Below are 17,868 nucleotides of genomic sequence, written 5' to 3'. Positions count from 1 at the left end.
GGCAAATCCCAGAGCAAATCTCTTAACCTTGAGGCCACACTCTCCAGTACAGACTATGGGAATAGGGAGCAGAGGGAAATGGAGTGGTTAGAAATCTTCCCTGATACTTGATGAGCTTCCTTTGGGAAAGTTAAAAGGGAGTACCTTTAAACAACAACCTGACTGAGCAGTCTTAGAGACTGCAGACTGCATTCAGGTGCATTGCAGGGACAGCCTGTTGAATACCTTTGAAAGTGCCCTTTTGTAGAGTAGCTATAAAGGAGTTCTGCTATGGTCTGAATGTTTTGTTCCCCCATAACTCATATTTTGAAACCTAATTCCCAATGTTACAGTTTTAAAGGGAGGACCTTTGGGGGGTGATTAGATCATGAGGATGGAGCCCTCATGAATGAGATTAGTGCCCTTATAGAAGAGACCCGAGGGGGGCGGGCATGGTGGCTTATGCCTGTAATCACAGCACTTTGGGAGGCTGAGGTGGGCGGATCACGAGGTCTGGAGTTTGAGACCGTCCTGGCCAACACGGTGAAACTCCATCTCTACTGAAAAAAATACAAAAAATGAGTCAGGCATTGTGGCACGCACCTGTAGTCCCAGCTACTTGGGAGACTGAGGCAGAAGAATTGCTTGAACCCAGGAGATGGAGGTTGCAGTGAACCCAGATAGTGCCACTGTGCTCCAGCCTGGCAACAGAGTGAGACTCCATCTCAAAAAAAAAAAAAAAAAAAAAAAAAGAGAGAGAGAGAGAGAGAGAGACCTGAGGGAGTTTGTTTGCCTCTTCTGCCTTTTAATGACCCAGCTATAAGGCACCATCTATGAGGAAAAGAACCCTCACCAGATACCACCAGTGCCTTGGTCTCAGGCTTCTCAGCCTCCAGAACTGTGAGAAATAAACTTCTGCTGTTTATAAGTTACCCAGTCTAAGGTATCTTGTTATAGCCACCAGAACAGACTAATACAGCGACTGAAGTGTGCATCTTAAATAGGCCAACTGTCACTCTTATAAAATGTGCTATCCACATCCTCATTTTTTAGTTAGTAAGTTTGGGTTGTCAGTTTTTCTTAGTCCCCTGAAGTGTGTAGGTTTAGAAATAAATTCTTTCATTATTTTTTCTGCACAGGGGAAAAACCAATGGGAACAGGCCCAGGCCGGAATCAAAAAGGCAATTACTGAGTGTACAGAACAATTGACAAAGGCCGTGTGGCCCCTGCCTCTGGCCTTGGCTGAGCCTATTACAGGCAGGAGAGCGCTGAGTAGACAGGTTGGTGGAGAAGCAGTCATCTGATCTTCCTTGAGAGATGCTGATCTAAGACCCTGGGGACCTGCAGGCCCTGCTTCACCATGGCATCTCTGTAAACACATCGACCCTGGAATCAGATGGTTTCATGTCTGCAGAAGAACCTAATTCTCTGGGTTTTTTTAAATTATCTTTTTTGTTTCCATGACTCATTTTACTTTCCAGTATAATTGTTGAGTACATCAATCTCAACTTTAGATAAGAGAAAGTGTATTTATTTAAACTTGATTAAAGATATTAAACAAGAGGAAGAACTAAAACCCACGGCATCATGTCATGTCATACTGTATTTGGAGATACAGACAGACACATCAAGTTTACAATTAGGAATTAGACTCAAATTTCAAAAGGCTGCCTATCACAAGTGTTGATATGCAGCGAACAAAGAAAAAATAATTATTAAAAAATAATAAAAGACTGTCTAGCTCAGTGATTCCATCAGCAACTGCAAGTGTGCTATTTTCCTCTAATAAGAAAGTCCACGCTAGACCCCAGGAAACACATAACCAGGCTGGGCCAACCAACTGTGTTATTCTGTTCTTCTGGCCTGCGATTGGTTCCAAGGATGGGCTTGTGACCCAAACCCGGACAAATCAGTGACCTTCTGTAGGATATTTCACACTTAAGTTGGGAGGAAGACTTTTTCTTTTTCTAAGATGAAATTCAGAGCTGCTTGTGGCTATGTTTCCTTCAAATAGAAAAATTCTGTAATGAAGACTACAGATGGAATTAGACTGAGTTAAAAGATTGAGGGGGAGAGAGAGTGAGGGAGAACCCAGAGTGGCAAAGAAAGACGGCAGCACTCCAACGGCACTGTAGACCCTGAGTGTTGTTGTCCCTGAGGTCAGACCCACTCTTGCCAAAACTGGGTTGTTTATTGGGCTAATGAATTGCCTTTTATTCCAGGATCATCCTCTTCTAAATGACTTCTAAATCTTGGCATCCCCAAGGTTCAGTCCCAAACCATTTTCTTGTCTTTATCTATTCACTCTCTTGGTGATCTCATCTAGTCTCGTGGTTTTAAATACCACTTATGTTGATGGCTTGTAAATTTATAAGTGTAGCCCTTACCTCTACACCCATAGATCTGGCTGCCTGATCAACAATGCCTCTCCGCTGTCTGGTAGTCATTTTGATCTGACTTGTCCAACACAACACCCATCCCTCTCCTCTCCTCTCTGCCCCCACCCCCTACCTGGTCTTTCCCATCTCAGTAAATAGTACCACCAATTGCATATTTCAATGGTTCAGTCCAGAAAACTGACTCGTCCCGATTTTGCACCTCCAACATCCAATCTATCAACAAATCCTGCTGGTTCTACCTCTAAAATTAATCTCGCATCTGCCTACTCCTTTTCTTCTCCTTTTTTTCACATCCTGGTCTATCACAACGGCTTCCTAACTGGTCTCCTTGCTTTTACTCTTGACAACCTATAACATATTCTCCAACTCCACGCAGCACATAGGGCACTCTTTTAAGAATCTGAATGAGATAATGCCATTCCTATGCTTAACTTTCTACAATTGCTTTTACAATAATTAATAAAATCCAGGCTTCTTATCATGGTCTATAAGACTCTATGATCTGGCTCCTGTCCATCTCTCCAACTCATCTTCTTCCTTAATTAAGTCTTCTTTCCTTGAAACTGTCAAATTTTCTCTCTGCCTTAAGGCCTTGCATTTGCTCATCTCTGCCCAGAATGTTTGCACGACTGGTTGCTTTTCATCATTCCAATGCCTCAGAGAAGACTTCTCTCTACCCTAAATCTAAGTTATCTCTGATTCTTTAGTAACACTCTATATACTAGGTTAAGTATCTCATCACAATCTGATATTCTCTTTCTCTTTTTTCTCTATATTTTGTCTCTTTCTACTAGAATGTAAGCACCATAAAACAAGGGACTTTGTGTTTTCACTACTGTTAACCTCAGCACCTAGAATAGCTTCTGGCAAAGAGAAGTGCTCAGTGTTTGTTGAATGAATAAAAGTCATTTAGCTGGGTTTCTCTCATTTGCAAATAAAGGAGATCCCAAGAGGTACAAAATAGTTTCTTATAATTTCACATACTAATCAGTAATTTTCCTAGTTTAGAACTTAATAGGTTATAAAGCTGTGTTGAATGCTGTAACAGTGGCAACAATGATACTTGTTTATTGAGCATTTATTACATTCTAGACACAGGATTTTGCATTAGTCAAATTTAATCCCCACGGAAATCCTGTGAGGTGGGTATCTTAATCTTCTTTTAAACAGTGTTATAAACAGACCCAGAGAGATTACACAATTTGTCCAAGATTACACAGTAAGTAAAATTGGTGGGCTTTGAACTTGAACTTGGGAGTTCTGATTCCAATGTCAGTATTTATTCATGACATCACACTATCTCTGGAAAGTAAATATAATGCTAGAATATGAAAGATAAATATTTAACAAATTCAACACTCTACGTCTTACTAGGTATGAGGTTTGCAGATATCTTGCTAGGTAGAAACTTCACTGCTAACAACAGCATAAAATAGGACTCAAAAGGCACTTTACAGGAAAAGCAAAAAATCAGTTTAATAAACAGTTTGAATAATCAAAGAATGTCAAGGGTCTAACCTTCGCTGTCTACCTCACATTTTATTGTAGCGTAGCTTTAGAAGAAACAAAATATCTGCTCCAACATCTCAGTGATGTTGAGACATTGTGAAGGCATTTTGAGTAAGAAAAATTATATTATGTGCATGTGAGGTTTAATTATTTTTAGATTGGTTAACCCCTTATTCCCAAATGTCAGCTCATCCAAGAAGCTTGCAATTTTGGGGGTAAAGATGCTGTTTGTTCTGTACTGCTGTGAACTAATAAGAATTGTTCCCATAAGTAGGACCAATGAAAATAATTTTAAATCTACGAACATTTGGAAGAATGTTCGAAAGAAATAGAAGGATCTAGGCACAATTGCATTGGATCCAAATAGCCGGAAGTCACAGACCAAGAAGCTTGTGTTATATTTCCTTAGAAACACTACCTAGAAAGAAAGACGGGGGAAGGGAGGAGGGAGACAGAGGAAGAAGGAGAGAAAACGAATGAAGATGGGAGGGAGGGAGTACAGAGAGAAGGAAGGATAAAGAGAAAGAGGAAAGGAAGGAAGAAAGGGAGGGAGGGTGAGATGGTGGGAGAAAGGAAGGAAGGGAGGGAGGGAGGGGAGCTGTCAACATTGCCTGTCATGAGATGAACTCTCTGGGCTTGTCATTCCAGATCCCTTTGTCCTCTCAATGTGTATAGATGCTCCCTCTGGCCGCAGATTCCTCTGTTGACGCTCTGGCACTGAGGCTTGCCTCACACTTCCTTGTTGCTGTTTACATGGGTGCAGCCTCTGCTCTCCCACTTCTGCCTCACAGGCCTGGAAGAATGATTGTAAGCAGTGCACAGAACACATTGGCGAGTCTCCTTCCCACCCAGGGGGTCTCCTTGTCGGGCTGACTGCTGCTTTGTCTTGATTTGGAATCTCTCTGTTTCCTCCTTGGCTCCCTCTCACCTCAAAGTGTCCACTGGTTTATGATGGTCACACTTTATCACCATCTCATTTCTCTGTGGGCCTGCCTCCTCAGGACCACTCCATTCTCTGATATATTTGATGAAACTCTTTTATTTTCCTTAACTCTTCTCCAAACGATAAGTCAGCCAGCATTTTTGCCAACCTTGTCTTTTCCCAGCAGTCTTAACTGATGCCGCCAATTTTTTTTTTTTTTTTTGCTTCATTCCCTCTCATCTTCTCCATTTGTAGGACAGATGTTTCCTTTTCTTCTTATTAATTATCACAAATACCCAAATAAAACCTAAAGATAGACTAACTTATTTTCTCTTCTCTATCAATAGGAATTAAAGAACTATTATGTGTTCCCTCCTGTTACTAAGGAAATCCTTGGGTAGAAAAATAAAAATAAAAACACTGAAATTACCCATTTATTTAATTGCAAGGCACTTGCTTTCATAAGCCACATTTTCACTGCTGAGAACATTCTGATTTGGCAACAAAAGGCAAAAGCTACTTCTAGTGAGAGCGGCAAGGAGTCCAACGCCTGCAATACGACAGTGTGGAGAAAGCGCGTGGAGCAGCTTTCATGGCTCTCCACCTTTGAGGGAGGGGCAGCCAGGAGGTGCAGACAGAACCCAGGCCTAGGAAGGTACAGACTTAAAGAGATGGACACAGTCAAGACAGGAAGATCAAGGGACTAGATGAAATGTTAACAAAGGCTAGAGCAACACAAAGAAACTTATACACAGAGACGGGGCAAACTGGAGAGCCATGAAAGAGATATAGTTTATTAACTATGAAAAGTAGCAAAAGGCAGAAAAAGAAAGAGTCCCAGCCGGGTGCAGTGGCTCACACCTGTAATCCCAGCACTTTGGGAGGCCAAGGCGGGAGGATCACGAGGTCAGGAGTTCAAGACCAGCCTGACCAACATGGTGAAACCCCGTCTGTACTAAAAATACAAAAATTAGCCAGGCATGGTGCCTGTAATCCCAGCTACTTAGGAGGCTGAGGCAGAAGAATCACTTGAACCCTGGAGGCAGAGGTTGCAGTGAGCTAAGATCGCTGCACTCCAGCCTGGGTGGCAGAGCAAGACTCTGGAAAGAAGAAAGGGGGAGGGGAAGGGAAGAAGGGAAGGGAATAAAGAAAGAAAGAAAGAGGGAGGGAGGAGCCCAAAGAGAGAGATGAAGACTGCAAGGCAGGTCATTAAAAGTTGGTCCAATTTTCCTGGGAACAGTAGCTGCAATTCAGGTAACTGTTACCTGTTGGTGGCAGAAATTTTGGGGTTTTTGTGCTGCCATTTATCATTAAACATCTCAGAGCTAAATACACAAGATTCAAATATTACTTGACATTTTCCTAGTGAAATAGGTTTTTATTAAAACACAAATGTATGTTAGAGCAGTATTCTCTTTTAGATATATATAAATAAGGGAAATATAAGCAGAAGCAAGACCTAAAGAAATAGAAGGATCTGGGCACAATTGCAGTGTGATAGCCAATTTAACTTCAGTTTAGATTGTTTCTCAGTTTAACCATGGTGTCTACACAGACAGACAAAATATTGACTGTTTCAGATATCAAAGAGGAGATCTGAGCCTTGGCCCAGAAGCAATTACTTTAAGTGACTTGTCTAGTTCTGACACTAGCTGCTCAAGGATGTGGGCCTCAGAACTTCACATGAAGATTGTTTTAGTATGAAAGTCTTCAACCACAGTATTATAATATAAGCATGATTCATCCCAAAGTTCACGGACACCATCTAATAAAGTTGCTGGAATGAAATGTCTTCCCTGTCTCATGGCTCACTTGAAAGGTTCATGGAATTCATTTAGCTCTGGCACGGCAAATAGATTTCATCTCAAGAGCAAACTCTGGTTAATAGATGGTAGCTGCCAGGGAAGCTCTGCTGAGACGACATGTGTTGAGAATGAGTGTGAGCTTGGAGGGAAAGGGTGCTGAGCCTGAGGAGCTCCACGTGCCATAAATACAGGAGGGAGGGGTGCCAAAATGCCTGCTGTGAACTGAGGACCTCGTGACCTAGCGGAAGCTACCTTACTAATCCTTATTTAAGCATCTCCTTGAGAAGTCTGAGGCTGTTCTCCTGGGCTGTGGGCCCAGAAGGAGAGAAAATAGAAGAAGGTGGGCTGTCAGCTAAAAGAGACAAGGTAGGCCACCTCCTGGTTTCCACTAAAGTCTCATTTCACCTTTCTAATTTCATGTCAGTTTATTTCAAGAGCAGTTCCAGGAAGTTAAGAAGAGGGACACTGTCTGCTGTATGCTAGGCACTTGGGATATAGTGATTAATGTGACATTATCCAGCTCCCATGGAACCCATAGCCTAGTTGGGTGAGGAGGGAGATCAGTCACATCAAGATTTATTTTAATACACCGTGAGTCATGCGATACTGAATACCAGTCTCCTACAGGAAACCTTTCCATGACCCATTGCTTCCTGCCTAAAGGCCAACTTTCTTATTGTGGCACACAGATCCCTATTAACACAGATTCCGTTTACATCTCCAGCTTTCTGTGCTTCATCTATACTGAACTTTTTAAAATTTTCCAAACAAATCATATTTCAGTCCCCTGCAGACTCACCATACTCTTCCATCTGCCTGGAAAACTTTAACTCCTTTCCCACCAGTGCTCTGCCTAACCTGCTCACCAGCTCTTAGCCTTCCTCCAGCAATTCCAATGGTACACATCTCACACAGCACTTTGCTCATCTGAGCACTCATTCATCACTCTATGTTGGGATTGGCTTGTTACATGTCTGTTTCTGCCTATAGACTGGTCTGTGAAGGTAGGGACCAGGAATGTGTTCATCTTTGCATTCCCAGAAAGCAGCAGAAAGCCTGGCACTCATTAGGTTCTTGTGGGATATTTGCTAGATAAGTAAATCAACAGAAATTGTATTCAAGTGGGTGATTCACTGTGCCTTTGGTTTACTATTGTTACATATTGGACACAGAAAGGGGGTCGCAAGAGACTTTTTGGAATTTCAGAGGAAACAGTTAACCACCTTATCTCAGTAGCTTCTAAATGTGTCTAAGGCTATCACTCTAGGTCTTTCTCTGATACTTATTTTCAGTTTCTAAGCTCCAAGGTTTTAGCTATAATACATAAAAGTTTACTCCCCCCATGGATATTTGAAATTAAAACTTGGTTTTGGAAGATAAAAAAGTCTTCAAGGACTGAATAAAGAGCAACAATAATTAATATGTGAACAGAGCTTTAAGATTTATACTACAAGCCCAGATCCCACCATTATGCAATATATCAGTGTAACAAATCTCTACATGTACACCCTGAATCTAAAATAAATTTTTTTAAATGTAAAAAGCTTTTATGTTATTTTTATTTGCTTCCTACAATAAACTGGGGCTCAGAAAGCTTGAGAATCTGCCCAGCAAACAGATTGGACAGAACAAGGCATCAAAGATGGTGTATCTTTTAAATCCAAATCTTATGTCCTTTCTCCTACAACACCACAGATTCCTATGGCTGATGGAGGAATTCTAGGTACTGAATAGGAGTGTGAGAGAGCTGTTTGGGGATAGGGTGGATCTGCCTGGTACCAGGCAAACCATACCATATAAGCAACTTCCTCCTCTACCCACGGTGAACCTATCCCTGGGGAGAAGATATGGCCCTAGCCCCTTTTGAAAACTCATTAGTGAATTCCAGGGTTTGGTCCTAAGCTGGCTGAGCAGCTTTAGGTGCTATCATTGCAGTCTTATACCCTAAGTTGAATGTAAGACATGCACAGGCACGTGGTGGCCAGAGATAGAACAATTTGCCAGCAAGGGCACCATCCTAACTGGAAAAGAGTGGTTTCCCTCAGGGGTTGTGTTGAATGCCAACGGATGAGTGGACATGAACTCATGTCCCTGCAGGGTGGAGTCTCTCCAGGATGTGAATGCTATTATCAGAATACCAAAGCAAGGATGGGCAACAGGGACTAAACAGACAGGGAGAGATGAATAAAGAGTTAATCCAAAGTTGGAAACTGGGTATCATGCATTCAAGGACCAAATGAAGTTGTACAGGCAGGATCCTATTGTGTTAGGATTATTTTGGAAAGTCAAAACCCCATAACCCCGAAAGAGATCTGCTTTGAGCCAAGCCTTGGAGAGCTGACTGGGAAACCAGTTGAGGAATAGGGAAGCTGAACTCAGGAGGATAGCCAATCCCCACTGATAAATGAATCCCATCTCTGAAATTCCTAGAGTCTTTCCCTGTGCTCACCTGCAAAGTCTAGATCCAGCCTTCCTTCAAGTCCCTTCTCCATCCACTTGCAAACTGGGAAGGCTTTCTCTTGCTTCCTTCACCTCCCAGGATTGTCAATATACAGAGGCATGCTATTTATCTCTGTCACTCAGCCTTCTCCTACCTTAGGGCAAAAACTACCATTGATTACAGACCTACCCAATTAAAGCTTCAGAACACTTAAGTGAGCAATTATTATTAGCCATAAAATGCTGGAAATTGTTTTTTTAGGCATTATCTTGTTGTTTACTCTGACAGGTTCCCATTAAGCTTTCTCTGAACTACTCTGTGAGTTGGAAGGATAGTTCCAAAGCAGTTAATTTGCTTCCTGAGCTTTCATGGTTCACAGCTGAGAATGAGTTACTCCTCAGGAAGGGGTGGGGGGGGGTGCAATTCATCCATCACCCTGCCTGAAGGAAGACTTTAATTATGTAAACTAAGAAGGCAGAAGACTTGGGAAGAATAGAACACAAAGATCCCCTAATTTAAAGATTCCCCATGAATGAGAATTTCCTATTCTAGGGTAGGAACATTTGGAGGTCAAATTCCTCCCTAGTAGCTGCACACAGAATAGACAGATTGCACCTACAGCACGGCCTTTACTGTGGTCCCTGCAGCCAAACTTCTATGTTTCATCTGATACCTGTTTATTTTTCAAGGCTGGTTCTCCAGCTTGGATTCTGAAAGTCTCTGATAGCTTTGCAATAAAGATAAGATAGTCTAGTTGGTTTCTATTGCTTCTTGCCTGGTGTGGTAGGTACACATTCACACCCAGTATACTGAGCACTCAGGACATGCCACAGGATGATCTGGAAGTGAAAGGGCACCTAATTCATCATGGTTGGGCCAACTAAATGTCCCCAGAGGCCACACTAAGCTGAATCTTGAAAAATATTATTGCAATATGAACAAGCAGGGGGAAGGGTGCTTCATGTAGAATGAGAGCCAAGAAGTGAAAGAGAATATGGTCTGATGAAGCAACTGAAAAGTTTTTGGTAACTGCTGAGCATAGAGTTCATAGGAGAAGTGGCTGGAAATGAGGCTGGGGAAGTGGACAGGAAGTGTGAACTTTGTTCTGAAGATGATGGAGAGCCGACGGGGAGACTCAGCATGAAGTGCTAAATTAGATTTGTGCTTTGTCTGGCACATGTATGGGGGGATCACGGGAAGGAGCTGAGGCAGGAGACAGGCAGGTATCTCAGAGCAATAATCCCAGGAGGAAATGATGAGACTATGTGTAGGACTATAGCACTTGCCAGGTAAAGTGGGATTCAGGCAAAGGTAAAGCCAAAGAAACCGACTCTGATTGAAATAGACAGTAAATTGGAATGGTGATAAAAATTAGCATAGGTGCCCTGCAGAGAAATATTGAGTCTGTGAAGGTGAGATATATGAAAGGCTGAGCTGAACGAAATTCTCTTAAAATAACATCCTTCTCTTTCAGTGATTCTGTGTTCACGTATGTATATATCCTTCAGTTCTCTCTTCAAAATTTCCCCATCTCCATGCTCATCCCCATCTGGCCTTTTGCTCCTCATTTCTCCAACCCATATGAAGATATTCTGTGCTTTACCTTCAACATGCAACTTGCAGTTTATCCCTGCAGTTTACTACCCAATCCTCTCTGCTCTGCTTTTCCCAAAGCTTCCCACCACAGAAGGCCAGGTTAAGCCACAAGCCCTTCACAAAGCCTTCCCTGATGGCTCCAGACAACCCTCCCTCTCTCGCTGGATTTTCTATCATATCTACAGTCAGTTTCAAACAATAAATAGCTTACTAAATATACCGCCTTACTGTTTCTTACCCAAGAAAATGACAGATTTTGAACTTGTGGGCAAGGGCCTTGTCTTCTATGTCTTTTGTTTAGTCTGTGAAATTTAGCATGGGAGAGAAAAAAACGTGGTAGTAACACAGAAAATAGAGTAGAATATATAATTTGCATTTACAATACAATGATTGGGGCCCTATCCAAGGTACCACAACTGAAGGAAAATTGAAGCAATCAGCTATCATCTAAAGCAGACATAGGAGGAAAAATTGAACTTGGAGATGTTTTGCAAATTTCAAGAGAAACATGCACGACGTGGTATTTAGAGAACTGTCATGTGATGGATGGATGTGGACCTGTTCTGTATCACTAGTGTGTAAAACCAGGGCAATGGATAAAAATCATAAGAAGAGGGTTTTCAGCTCAACATAAAGAGGTGCTTTTTAAAGTCACAGCTGTGCAAAGGTGAAGCAGGATATGCTAAGAGGTTGTAAGTTCCTTTTTACTGCAGACATTCAAGCAGAAGCTTTAGAACCAATAGTAAGTGGTGTCAAAGCAGGCTAGTGGTTAGAGCATAGACTTTGTTTTCTAAGCTATAAAATGAGAATAATAATATCTACCTCACAGAACTGATGTCAGGACTAAATGAGATAACATACGTAAAGTGTTTAGCAGAGTCAATGGCAGCTCTTGTTATTTTGAAATAATTGATATAATAAGAGGATTTGCACACCAAATGGGGGAAGCATCAAGTTAGATATTTTTGAAGCCTCTCCCAAATCCAAGTGTCTATAATTGTAAGATAATGAGTACTTACTGGTGAACTTGGATTTATAGAAATGGTATATCATCTGTGGATGGCTGTTATCACATGGCTTCCACTTCCCTTGAGGATTATAGTGATCATTTTGGCCCCAGAGCAGCAGTAAGAGAAGAATCACCAGAAAGACACTAGATCTAAAAGAGCTGATTTGTAGCTGGGAGCAGAGAGTTCTTAAAAGATAAATACAGGCAGGAAATTAGAAATTAAGGTTACCAAGTCAAAAATGTAAAGTCAGGAATAGATGGGGAGTCAGAGTCCAGACTAGTAAGACACAGATTAAAGGGCATATAGAAACAAGAGTTTGCAGGAGGCCAAATGTAAAACCCAGGCAGACAACTCTGGTAGAGTCATCAGCAATCATTATGATAAAAATTTTAATACAGGGCAAGAACCGCTTCACCAAGGGCTGAATGACACATTCCCTGGTGGAACGGGGCTCTGAGTACACCTTTTTAAATCTGCCAAAGGCACACCTATGGGGAGGGAGCCCATGGAACTTTACAAAGCCATTATATCCCAATCCTGTACCTGCATATGGAGCTGCTCAGCACGTATCTTAGTTATTTCTTTTTTTTTCTTTTTTTTTTTTTTTTTTTTTTTTTTTTTTGAGACAGAGTCTCGTTCAGTCGCCCAGGCTGGAGTGCAGTGGCGCAATCTCGGCTCACTGCAAGCCCCGCCTCCCGGGTTCACGGCATTCTCTTGCCTCAGCCTCCAGAGTAGCTGTGACTACAGGCGCCCGCCACCACGCGCGGCTAATTTTTTGTATTTTGTTTAGTAGAGACGGGGTTTCACCGTGTTAGCCAGATGGTCTCGATCTCCTGACCTCGTGATCCGCCTGCCTCAGCCTCCCAAAGTGCTGGGATTACAGGCATGAGCCACCGCGCCCGGCATCTTTACTTCTTCATCCCAGGCTCCTGGCACCAAGTGTGAATTTCTTCTCCTACTGCTGTTTCTCCAGTTCACCCTTGGTGGCAACTCATCTGCTGTTCCCGTCTTTGTTTCAGTTTTACTTTCACCCTACCTTATCCATTCTTTCATTCATACTAGCTTTTGTAACGTGCTTCCTCTCCCCAGGGTCTGATCTTGACTCAATCTCTGCTTTTGTTTCTCCACTGCCATATCAGCACTGATATCTTGAAAGGGCATGACCTGCTATTCTGCCTGAATTATAACTACCAGTCCAGAGGCACAGAGATCTCTGTACCCACCCTGTGACTAGGTAAGAGGCCAGGAGACAACTGTGGTGGGAGTACCACTTCTACTGGCTTTTCATAACTCCTGGGTGGCCCAGCTTCCTCATGGCAGCTTCCCCAGAGGGGTCTTATTTCAACTAAAAGAATAGTTTGGGCATATACAGAATGTGGACTTTTCTCTTCCACAACCACCAATAGCAAAGCATTTTAAAGAGTCCGTAAGAACACATGGGAACCCTGTTAATAGCCCAAGGTTCAGTTCTACCCTTCTCTCACCCTTTTTTTTTCTTTTAAACAGAATCATTCTGTTGTCAACTTTGGTGAGAGTTAGCTGTGTTTGACTGAAGCAGTAATTTGACAAGAGGTGTCTTCACTGTCACTCAAATTGTGGAATAGAGCTCTTAGCATATGCAGGGTTTGTTCTCTCTGCCACCTCCATCTCCTCTTTGTGAAACTCTCTCTGCCTTCCCCTTGGAGATACGCCTCCTTAAAGATTAAGAAGAAAAAAAAACACCCAATCCTAGAGGTCAGGAGGGCATGTGCTTAAATCTACAATGAGTTGGTGAGTGTCTAAGATTCAAGATGAGTTTTAATCCCGGGGGGACTCTTCAGGGACAGGGAGGGGGAAGATATCATGACATAGGGAGCAGCATGGGCTCTGTTGGCAAAGGCTCCTTCCTTTTTTCATAAATCAACCCCAATGATTTAATTCCTCATAGAGGATGATGAATGAAAGGCTTCGAGACCTGGCACAAAGCTGGGCTTGGTGCAGGACCAAGATTGCTAAAATGTCTGCCTGACTTGTCCCCATGGTTGAGGAGCAGGGAGGACTCCTGGGTGCACTTCTGGCCCTGACTGCTGCTCAGGCCACCAGAGACTATGGACAGACATGTCAAATTCCAGACATTCTGGGAAATTGGGGCTAGCCAAAATCTGGGTTTTGTGCTGATAAAACCTCGTGATTGGGAGTATGAGTTTTAGAATCAGAGGCACCTGGAATTTTAGCTTGTAATCTTCAGCAAGGTGTGTAACTTCTCCTTCTATAAAATGGGGATGAAATACCTACCTTAGAGTGCTAAGTAAATGATAGCTGTTATTATGAGTATAGTGTGCATCTTCCCAAATGCACCTTTGGCTTCTTACAGAAGGACAACTGTAGGGTCTGACATTAGGGTTTATTTAGGAACTATGCTAACCAGAGAGAGAAACAGGAAATGGAAAGAGAATGTGTCTATTGACCCTTGTTTGGAATTGTAATCCTTTCTGGGGTCTTGTCCTCCTTACTGCTTAGCTCAGCCCTATTAGGCCCTATACTCCTGAGTCAAGATGAGCTTTAATGCCAGAGGGGGCTCTTCAGAGACAGCGAGGGGCAAGATATCACGACACAGGGAGCAGCAGGCCTTATTGTAAGTGCGTAAGTCCCCTGGTGGGGAAGTTGAGGAGCTTGTGCATATCTGACTCAGAGAAGTCCTTGAGTTCATTGTAGGGAATTCCCTGCATGGCCTTCTCTGAATTCGTCCATCAGCAAACATTTGAGTACAGCAGCATGCCTGCCAGGTGGCTCCAGGCAGAGGAATACAAAGATGAATAAGATGCAACCCCTGCTTTTGAGGGCTTGACCCAGAGGGGAATATTGAAACAGATGAGTAAATTAATAGCAAGGATGTCATGTGAGGAGTGTAATAATGGAGATAAGTGGAGCGAGTGTGTCGTGGGAAAAAGGAGAGGGATGCCTGGTTCTATACCAAGGCTGCCTCAAGAGGCCAGCCCTTCAGGGTTCACTGAAGCCCCCCAGATGTGAAGCCTTTCTGAGCCAACTAACCCTCTTTTCCCATCCCACTGCTCCATTGTACCACCCATCTCAGCATTTAGATATTTTGTTTCTCTGATGTTTATTTTTTTTCTCCTGGACCATCAGTAAATGAGGATTAAACTGAATGAGATGATGTTTATAAAGTGCCTGGTACAAAGCTGTGTTCAATAAATGCTGGTTTTCTTTTATTCCTTTCCTCTGTAAGTGTAGTGTCTATGCTAGAGAGTGGGTTGAATCATAGGAAATAGCCATTTTTGTAGGTGTAAAATAGTTGAATATTACTAATTTCATATGGTTTGAGTTCATATTTTTATACATGTGCTTTATATATCTTTTTAATGGACAAATAAAAAGTTATATATAGTCATGGTATAAACATGGTATTTCAATATATGTATACCAAGGGAGTACTAAATGGAATGGCTAAACCAAGCTAATTAACATATGCATTACCTCACATAGCTATTTTTTGTGGTAAGAAAACTTAAAATCTACTCTCTTAGCAATCTTCAAGTATACAATGTATTGTTGTTAACCATAGTCACCACGATGTACAATAGATCTTTTGAACTTATTTTTCCTGTCTGTCAAGTTAATATTTTGTTCATTGACCCAGAGTTGATTCATGGCTTAATTGATTTAGCACAGAAGAAAACATTTCTTACTGGCAAAGATGAGGGAAAACGAGAGGCCTTGCTCTGTCTATTTGGCATGATTTTGAACACCACCTACTTGCTAGGCACTTTACAAGGAACCAGTGGTGTAAAAATAGAAGGTCCCTGCCCTCAAGTAGATGACAATCGAAGGAAGTGACGGCAAGAAAAGTTCTAATTTAATATGCTGATTCGTGATGCAGAAACCCACACAATGTACTATGGAAACACAAGAAGGGGTGATAAAGAGCTCACCCTAAAGAAGGTCAGGCAAAGCTTCACAGACAATGGACCTGAACCAGAAGCCTGCAGAGGCATCTTTCCCAAAGCCAGGCATTCCAGGCAAAGGGAAGAACAAAGTCAGAGAGACGCGAGAGGCAGCACATGGCAGTTTCCGGGGACCAGTTGGCCAGTGTCTCCAAAACAAATATGAAATTGGGAATGCAAGTATCCTCATCCATATCTTTATGAAGAAACCCGCGCCTCTAACTGGAGAGATACTGGTGGGCCTTCTTGCTGGGAATATGAACAGGATTTTCTCTGGGGGCCATCTCCCCAGAGATGATGTTTGGTTGCTCCTTTGGGCCACAGGCATGTGCCCTTCCTCCAGCAGTGTCTGCAATGGTCCCAGGCCCATGTCCAGCCTGAGGCTCCACTTGGCTCCTCTGACCATGGCCCTTCTTGTCAGTGACTGGAATTTCTCAGCCTTCCACAGGGCTGGTCCTCTCCTCTACCCTCCCATTAACTGCAAGCAATAAGCTCAGCTCTGCCACGAAAGAGGCTGTTTCTTTGTCCTGCTTCTCATGGCCGTGTTGAAAGGCTAATGCTGGGGGCAGCAGCTCTATTGATGTTATTGATGCTTCCATGGGTGGGGGAGGTAGGGGACTGATGTTGTTCTGTTAGACATGTGTGCAGGATAAATTGCTCGATACTCTACCTCACCTCCCACTTCCAAGGTCTTTATTATTATACAAGAGCCTAGCCCCTTACTCTGAATGTCCTGGGGCTGGACCACATCCCTCCAGACTGGATTGAGGCTACAGATCCTCCAGGGGGTGACAGGAAAGTCACTGATGCAGGAGGAAACTCAGAAAGTGGGAAGGAGCCGAGTCCCAAGGAAAAGAGGTCCCAGGCAACCAACGAACAATATTCAGTAGTCGAATGGGGGATGGACACGGGCAGAGGGATGGGCAGAGTTGAGCAGAGGCTTGAGAAACGAGGCAGGTCTTCTATTTTGCTGACTCTTGGAATTTTTATAAAGACTAGGATTCAGATAGATAGATAGATAGATAGATAGATAGATACATACATACATACATACATAGTAGCATCTGTATTTCCCTAATTAAACTTATTTTTCAAAGGATTTTTAGAAAGAAATTGGTCAGTCTAATGCTTTTCAGTCCCTCCTCTCTCCAACTCCCCAGCCCAGATGAATATTTCAGCAGGGTGCCTGCACTCTCAGTAAATATACTGGGATCAATTGTTTGCTATAGCCCCTGCTCAAATCCGTCTTAGACAGTAATATTTTAAAGATGATTGGATCTTAGAATTGTAAGAGGTCCCTTGTGTCATGACTTTGCTGGCATTATCAGCTCAGCCATTGTCTTACCAAGCAATCTCCTACCGAAACGTGATGCTCCCCCGTTCCTACCCTATGCCACAGAGGAGGGAGCTGCACCAGGCACCCACGGAGGAGGCTCACTTAAGAATCAAGTGATGGGGAAGAATAAGGATGCCCCTCCCAGCCTGCCTGCATGACCTTGGGAGTGTGGAAAGGTGTCCTTGCAGCACCAAGGGAGGCTCCCGAGCTTTTTTCCCCACTTTCCCTTTCTTTTCACTTTTTTTTTTTTTTTTTTTTTTTGTGAGCCTGTTGACAGTGTCATCTCTCAACTTGATAAACTCATCAGAGGGAGCTCCAGGAAAGTGTGACACAGAGGTTGGAGTGATTGCTGAGTATGCAGGGAGAAGAGGCTGGGGAACTGCGGGTGGCAGCAGGACGTTAGCCTGGGGGCAGGCAGATGTTCTGGGGTGTTTGTGGCTCTCCGGCAACGTGCACCACTCCCACATTGCAGTCTCACCAGACCAGGGCCCTGGAGGAGGGAAGTCATGGACCAGAGTGCAATGTGGGTGAATGGCACCAGCCAAGCAGTGTGTGAGGCTGTATGTGTACACCACTGTACGGTACTGTGAACCATGCGCGGGGCTTGCATGAGGGGCTCTTCCCAAGACAGACCACCTGTGGCTGTCTGTGTGGGGCAGCTGGATGTGAGGGGTAGGTGTGGGTTGAAGGGCAGAGTGCATTAGCCCTCTCAGGATGAGGCAAACTAGAAACAATGATATGAGTGTTTCTTCTGAACCCTTCTACCACTTTCTCCCTAAAAGATATTTTTTGGATGCCCACCTGGAATCCACAATAATTCCTAACCAGGGAAGTTTAAAAATTATCCAAAAAGTATTCGTTGAGTTTAAAGAGTAATTTAGCAACCTGTATTCCTCAGCCTGACACAGTGCATTATATGTCACTGGCATTC

The 17,868-nt window shown here is 43.1% G+C and overlaps 1 long non-coding RNA gene across 1 annotated transcript in view; it reads right to left on the bottom strand.

Annotated features, from left to right (window-relative positions):
• Positions 1-17,868, bottom strand: part of LOC134759429 (uncharacterized) — a 48,566-nt gene that overhangs the window by 9,402 nt on the left and 21,296 nt on the right. The gene's annotated exons all lie outside the window — the stretch shown is intronic.

This window comes from Pongo abelii, chromosome 9 (genome assembly GCF_028885655.2).
Source record: "Pongo abelii isolate AG06213 chromosome 9, NHGRI_mPonAbe1-v2.0_pri, whole genome shotgun sequence".
In the NCBI taxonomy this organism is placed as follows: Eukaryota; Metazoa; Chordata; class Mammalia; order Primates; family Hominidae; genus Pongo; species Pongo abelii.
The sequence above is the reverse complement of the archived record's forward strand: the minus strand, read 5'-3'. Positions and strand labels throughout refer to the sequence as shown.